The sequence below is a fragment of the Phacochoerus africanus genome, chromosome 13 (genome assembly GCF_016906955.1).
Source record: "Phacochoerus africanus isolate WHEZ1 chromosome 13, ROS_Pafr_v1, whole genome shotgun sequence".
Classification (NCBI taxonomy): domain Eukaryota; kingdom Metazoa; phylum Chordata; class Mammalia; order Artiodactyla; family Suidae; genus Phacochoerus; species Phacochoerus africanus.
The window spans coordinates 10132112-10140058 of NC_062556.1; the positions used below are offsets into that span (position 1 = coordinate 10132112).

The window sequence follows — 7947 nt, forward strand, 5'->3', positions numbered from 1 at the left end:
CAAGAAAAAGTGAAAACACGTATCCATAAAAGGCCTGTACTTGAATTTAATACCATCTTTATTCATGTTCGTAAAAAATTGGGAGTCCAGATGTCCATCAAGAGGTGAATGAATAAATTGTGGTATGTCTATACAAAAGGATATTTCTTAGCTCTTAAAAGTAATAAGCTACTGAAACATGGAGCAACACAGATAAATCTCCAAGTTTAATGCTAAATAGAAAAAGCCAGACATGCTCTCTAGTTTCATTTGTATGAACCTGTAGGAAAGACGAATGTATAATAATTGAAGCCAGACCAGTGGGACTGCAGGTGGGGAATAGGAGAAGGATGAGAAAGATCACAGGAGAACGCTTGGGTGATGGCAATACTTTGTATCTTCATTGTGTGTTTACACGGATGTTTACATTTGTCAACACTGATTAACCTGTAAACATTTTATAGTATGTAATTTATGCCTCAATATACTTGATTTTTAAAAAGAAGAATGGGAACCATAATGATAACAATAATAATAACAACCGTGACCATTGGTTTGGTCTTGAATAGAATCCAAAGCTTGACTTTTAATGCAAATTAGAAATCTGACCATAACTTTAAGATAGGTGTTCTTTTGGGTTGTTCTATGCAGGTGCAGCCCTGAGAGACTGAGGTAATTCGGTGGAAAGCCTTTCTTTGCTTCTCCACCAACAATTAGGCTCTGTTTTAAATCCTCCTCCTCCCTTTAAGCTTTTTCATGTCAACCCATTCAAGCCCTAGGGACCCCTGAGATTTGGTCATATGCAACTCGATACTGACTATGGCTCAGGAAAAGGGAACAGTGGCAGACTGGAGAAAGGGTTCCCAGGATTTCACGTCAAGCCCTTTATTACTGCTATTTGCTGCCAAGATCTTTCCGTTGACATGCCCAGAATCTATAGAATAAAAATGCATTTGGGTACAGGACCAAAGGCCTGGGTCTGGAATGCTCCCAGCTGGTTTCTGGCCATACTTAAAAGGTATTTTCTGGCCATACACACCAGATCTATGATGAGTCACTAGCTTGGACATATATTTTCTGCTTTCAAATCTTGTTCTGGAGCCTTTGGCATCATTTCTTTTTCCTTTAGACTGTTTGTGCTCAGTGTGAGAGTGAATGAATGTGGCCTTGCTAATGATAGTGTTGGCCATTTCAGCAGCATTAAAGTACCTTTTGATGCCTCAGTGTCGGTCCTAACATCATCTCCTTAGGGAGGGCTTCCTTGATCACTTTAGCTAAAGCAGGCATCTCTCACTCCACACCCTTGTGTCTCGCTCAATCGCATTGCCTTACATTATTGTCTTCATTGCACTCATCAATACCTGAATTATCCCGGCGCTTGTGTATTGTCTGTCTCCTGCTGCTAGAATGACATCCCATGAAAAAAGGAGACCCTCGTCTGCCTGATCACAATATCCTGAAAACGGTGCTCAGCTGAGAGCAGGCACTTGATGGGTATTTTGGAACGAATTCAACTATACGAGGTAAGAAGACATTTTTAAAGAAAACAGTTATGTGAAATCCGTATTTAGATTCTTTCAAACATCTCTATTTATATTCTTCATCAGTAAAAAGACATTCAAAATATAAAATTAGGTTCCAGTCAAACTATAAAATTAGGGTGCAAGTTGTCACCTACTGATGTGTAAACAAAAGTCATCATAATGCGAACTTCTTTAAAAAAATTAATTCCCTTCAAGAGAGCTTTTAAATTCTTAAAGTAAAAGTAAAGTCTGATCTCAGTGGATGTATTTAAAATTATTTGGCTATTTAGCAGATACATACATTTGCTTTATGTAGACATCAAAGAACTTCAGTTGATTTTTTGCCCTTTTCATGGTTTAGAGGTTCCAATTTCAAAACTGTAAATAGAAGTTAACTGAAAATATGGAAATGTTCAGAATAAAGTCACCTAGTGAAAAAAGTTGCAGTAAGAGAGGAAAAGATGTGCAAGCAAAGTAGGCAATATTGTGTTTCTTTGATTTATTGCTGAAGGGAAAGAAAACCATAATGATTCAATCTCCAAAAATTTTTATCATTTTAAACTATTTAATGGAAAAATTTATGGTAGAAAAAATGCAGCATGTAGAAAAAGATAAAAACAGGACTCTCCATCAGCTTAAAAGAGAAGTCTGAATAGCGAGCACCCTGAGAGCATTCATTTAGAATAGAGGTTTGTTCCTCCTGGTAGGTCCGTGGGTTTGATCAATCAATTCAAGTTTGAGTTTCATTGTTTTTAACACCCTTGGCATCACAAAAACTTGTTTTTCTGCTTGGATTGGTTGTTGCCATGGGTTGAGTTGTGTCTCCCCAAAATACATGTGCATGTGCCCTTATTTAGAAATAGGGTATTTATTTCTTTATTTAAAAAAATAGTCTTTAAATTCTAAAGTACTTTACAGTTTTCAAAAGTTTCACACATAAGACTTATATAACCCCATAATAACCTTTTTTCCCCTACCCTTATATTTGTCCTTTCCTCGTCCCTGTCTCCACTGGCATCTAGTAGTTTGTTCTCTATATCTCTGAGGCTGCTTCTTTTTTGTTTTTTTCATTGGTTTGTTGTATATTTAATTTTTTTCTTTTTTACAATTTTTATTTTTTCCATTATGGTTGATTTACAGTGTTCTGTCAATTTCTACTGTACAGCAAAGTGATCCAGTCATACATATATATACATATATTCTTTTTCTCACATTATCCATTATCACGTTCCATCACAAGTGACTAGATATAGTTCCCTGTGCTATACAGCAGGACCTATTGCTTATCCACTCCAAAAGGAATAGTTTGCATTTATTAACCCCAGATTCCCAGTCCATCCCACTCTCTCCCCCTCCCCCTTGGCAACCACCTTGTATTTTTTAGATTGCACATATGTGATATCATATAGTATTTGTCTTTTGCTGTCTGATTTATGCCCATTCATGTTGCTGCAAGTGGCAAAGGAAATAGGGATAAAATTAAGTTAAAGATCTCCAGATGAGATGATCTTGGATTTGGGATGAGCCCTAAATCCAGTGATATTGTTCTTATGAGAAAAAGGAGGGAGATTTGAGACGGAGGAGAAAAACCAGAGAGAAACTCAGGTGCATAGATTGGAATAATGCATCTAAAGCCGAGGAATGCTAAGGATTGCCAGCAATTAGAAGAGAAGCTGGGAGAGAGGCGTGGAGTAAATTCACCCTCTGAAGCCTTCAGAAAGAACCAACACTGCCTATAGCTTGATTTCAGACTTTTGGCCTCCAGAACTGTGAGCATGGATTTCTTCTTTTGTTTTATGCCACGTCTGTGGTAATTTCTGTTGGCAGCCCCAGGACATGCAGTTGTATACAGAATACCACTTTTTATTGCACTTTGCAGTTACTGAGTTTTTCGCAGATTGAAAGTTTGTGGCAACCCTGCATTGAGCAAGGCTGTCCACACCATTTTTCCAACAGCATGTACTCACATTGTGTCTCCGTGTCACATGTTGGTACTTCTTGCAATATTTCAAATCCTCCACCAGCAAAAAAGATTATGAATTGCCCAAGGCTCAGATGATGGTCAGCACTTTTTAGCAATAAAGTATTTTTTATTTATTTATTTATTTTTGTCTTTTGTCTTTCTTTGTTGTTGTTGTTGTTGTATGCTCCCGCGGCATATGGAGGTTCCCAGGCTAGGGGTTGAATCGGAGCTGTAGCCACCGGCCTACACCAGAGCCACAGCAACGCGGGATCCGAGCCGCGTCTGCAACCTACACCACAGCTCACGGCAACGCCGGATCCTTAACCCACTGAGCAAGGCCAGGGATGGAACCCACAACCTCATGGTTCCTAGTCGGATTCGTTAACCACTGCGCCACGACGGGAACTCCAATAAAGTATTTTTTAAATTAAGATATATACTTTTTTTTTTTTTAGGTATAATGCTATTGCACACTTAGAGTATAAACATAACTTTGTATGCACTGGGAACTCCCAAATCTGTGACTCACTTTATTGCTATAGTTGCTTTATTTGTGCATGTGAGAGCTCCAAGGTATGTCCGTTATGTTTTAAATAAACTTTGTTTTGTTGTGTCTAAAAGTTTGCAGAACAAGGCGTCTTGTTACTCTGCAGACCACTGTGGGGCAGTATACTCTGTATCTCTGGAAAGTAGCCTCTGAATGATCTTTAGTGAAAGCTTCTGCAGACTCTGCTGTATTAGAGAGTTTACTTTGGGGAACAACAGTGACAACTTCGAGGCTCTGGAAAAAGAATCTCAGCCAGCTGGGGGGCCAGTTGAAAACTCTACTTTCCCATTTAATAACTCTTAACATTCTTGGGGGAAAAAAAATCATTTAGTAACTACTTCCCTAGGAAGTAAAAGCAAATTTTCTTCAAAACGGTTGCTTGGCATGGCTGTTCTTTATTCAGTGGTTCTACAACATTTTGATTTTAATGTGTCATATGAAAACTGTAATTCAAATTACTAATAAAGTAAAAGTAGAGGAGGGGCAAGGGCGAGAGTCTGCTTTCTTCAGTGTTGACAACATTCACTAAGAACTTGGGCTAGAGTGTTTGTGATAGACAAGATAAAAATATAGGAGCAATTCTATTTATTTAAAATGCATTTGAACTTTCAAAGCTCGATGAATGATTTTACGGTTAGTCATTTAAACAAGAAATTTTAGAAACATTCTTGACAACGACTTCTCTCTACCCCCAATTCCTACCATCCACACTGTAACCAGGGTTATATTTTTTTCTAAAACAGGTCACATGTGATGTGAATACAAATTCCTCAGCATGATACAAAAGACTTTTTCTTATCTGGCAGTGGTCTAGTTCTCTGCAACTTCTCACCACCCCCACCGTCGCTCTGGGCAGGTTTTGGCAGATGCTGGTAGTTTCCTGCTGAATATCTAATCTCTCCTTTTTTCTTATTCTTAGAACTCCAGTTTATTTTGGAGCATCAATATGCCATCTTAAGAAGAAACTTGCAGCCTCATTTTAGTCAGAAGTCATCATCTGACACAGTTCTGGCCAAGGAGATGTAAGCAATTAATTGCCTGTTAGGAAGCCCTGGGAAGAGATTGGTTCCTTGAAATAGTGTCCCCATTTTCTTTGCTAGTTCTTTCATCTAATTCTTTCTGCCTGGCTCAGTGGACTGAAGCCTGGAGGTGAGACAGCCTTTTTTCACCATTCGACAAACAAGATGACAGCTACTAGCTACAGATGGTGATGCAACAAGATGAAAGAAGCCTGGGGTACTGGTGACACCAGTCCTGGGCTGCCTGCCTCCAGGCTCCTTTTTTGTGTGTACGTGAGAAAAATCCATCCCTATTTGGTTATGCCACCAAATCAGATCGCTTTTACATGTAACCAAACATAATCCTAGCTGCTAGAATTGCATTTGATGACATGTAAAAGTCACCTTGCTATCACACCTCTTGTTTGTGGATTCCTCTGGTGGCCGGGAAAATTCCTATTTATCATTTAGGACCCAACTCCAGTTGTGCCACCTCCTAGATGCTTTTCACAACGTCTACCCCGAGTACTGTTCCACCTTAGTGCTCCCCTTGTAGGGGGTACACTCGAAGATGAACAGACACTCCTCCAGCATCATTCCGTGAGAGATGCTGCCTCCCTCAAAGGACTGTCTGAAATCTAAACCGTACCTGAACTTGTCCATGGATTCACCTTATTACAAGGCTCTTCCCTTAGGAAAGTCTGAAAAAATTTTGATTCATAGTCTATAAAATCAAAGAAAGAAAATAATATTTTAAAAAACTGCTTTGGCACCAACACATGAACAATGTATATACTTTTATCATAGGCATATACGTGTGTGTATATATATATATACACACACACATACGATGGATTGGTGTGGCTGTGTCATTGAGTCTAGCCAATGGGACATGCTATACACACTTCTAGATGAATGTCACACATATCTGTGCACATGGCATGTGCAATGTGTCTGCTTAAATGCATGAAATATGCAACTGTGAACACAAAAGCATGAACTATATAGATAGAACAGTAATTCTGAATTAACATAAAATTCTTTTAATTGAGATACAGGCTAGTGTTTCTCAGACTTGGATGTGAATAACAATATTTTAGGTATCCTGTCAAAATGCAGACCAGGAGGTTGGGCGGGGCTGAGAGTCTGTTTTTGTAATGAGCTCTCAGGTGTTGCAGGTGTTGCATACATTGCACCCTTTGAGTGGCAAAGATAGAGTGAAGTGTAAGGCTAGTTTCTAAGGTAAACCCTTCTCTCTTCCATTTCCCTTCTGGGTCGTCTCTCTCAGCTTCTTCTATGAAAGCCCGTGTAAGAGAATAAAGATCTTGAAGACAAGGACCATGACTCCATCCATCCTGCTTGGGTTTCTCCTCCGGGATCTCGTGCAGCACCTGGCACTTAGCAGTCATTGCACAGGCCGTGGACATCTATAACAACAGTTAAAAAGTTAGCTTATCACAAGGGCTTCATAGGCATTGCGATCAGGGGCTGCAGAAGAACGGGGCTCCCAAAAGGGGGGCTACTTCCCCAGCTTCCGCTTGAGTTGGTGTGGCTGTGTCATTGAGTCTAGTCAGTGGGACATGCTATATGCGCTTCCAGTCCTGGCACACAGGAACCTTCCATGTGTGGTCATGGACACTCTTTTCTTCTCCATGGGCTTGATGCAGACAAGCATGGTGGCTGTGGAAGCCAGCTGGGGACGATGGCAGAGGCAAAAGAGGGAAGCAGGCTGTGCCCTGTATTTCAGTTTGGAAGGCAAATACCAAGGGAGCTGCTTGCTCTTCAGGATCACTCATTTTTGACCTTGCGTAAGTGAGAAATAAGATTCTATCTTTTTTGAGCCATTATACATTTGGGGGTCTTTTTTTAAAACTGTAGTTTGCTGTGTAAGGCAGTTGGAATTTTGTAATTTAGCAGACTGATACCATGACATTAGTGTTGTTTTGAACTGGTTACACTTTTCAGTTTTAGGGGGAAGGATGTTTGTAAATATAAATGACTATTAAATTAGCTTTCTTTTTATTTATATACCCGTATACAAAGGTGGATGAACCAAGTTAATTGAATATCATAAAAACCATGTTCTGATTTGAATAGTTTATTTGAATCTGTTTTATTTAGAATGTTAAAAACCCATTTTATTTAGAATGTACTTAGTTTTACCAGTGAAATGCAACATAGAAATTGCAGTCCCAGTGTTTTTGTTACAATAATTAGTAGCAAAATTGGAAGTATATTTTAGGTGCTAATAGTTCCTGGGGAAATATCTAAAATAAAGATGTTTTCAAATTGTAATTCATGAATGAACAGAACTACTTTTTGAAGCTATATTTCTAATGACTAATAATCAAAAGCACCATGGGACAGGAAATGATGATTCAGAATAACCTCTATGAGTACTTAGTGCCAACAAAATGGAATCATTCCTCCAAACTGGGAGGTAGAAAAGGTGAGAAATTTATCAGAATAGTTAATTAAAAGTATCAGAGACATAGAAAAATTATAAGGAATATAAGGAAAATCAACAGGGTTCTGTCAAAAGTTTTACTAATCCTTGGGCTTCTGCTTGTATAATCACATTGTTTGTAATACAAGCCTTTTATAATTATTGGCTATAACATATATTTTTTAACTCTTAGAGTAAATGAAACTGAAGGGGTTTCTCAGCCTTTTATTCCAGAAATGAAGCAGAGAATTGATTTCCATATAACTGATTATTGTGCAAATAAATCATTAAATAGTCAGATGTGCTTTGCTTTACATCTCTGAATATCATTTGTAGACGGACTATTATTTACAGAAAATGTGATTAGTTTTCAGATGTGGAAAAATACAGATAAATATGTTTTCTTATGTTACACACTTTTGTAAACCAAACAAGCAAAACTCCATTAACCTGTTAAAGCTGAGTGATAGCCTTTCAGGTAATGGTTACCA

The 7947-nt window shown here is 38.5% G+C and overlaps 1 long non-coding RNA gene across 1 annotated transcript; it reads left to right on the forward strand.

Moving 5' to 3' along the window:
• The first annotated feature begins 3976 nt into the window (after positions 1-3976).
• On the forward strand, positions 3977-7179 carry LOC125113423 (uncharacterized). The gene is made up of 4 exons (XR_007131448.1): positions 3977-4038; positions 4932-5034; positions 5145-5300; positions 6299-7179. It is a non-coding gene; the product is annotated as an uncharacterized LOC125113423 (long non-coding RNA).
• The last annotated feature ends 768 nt before the right edge of the window (positions 7180-7947 follow it).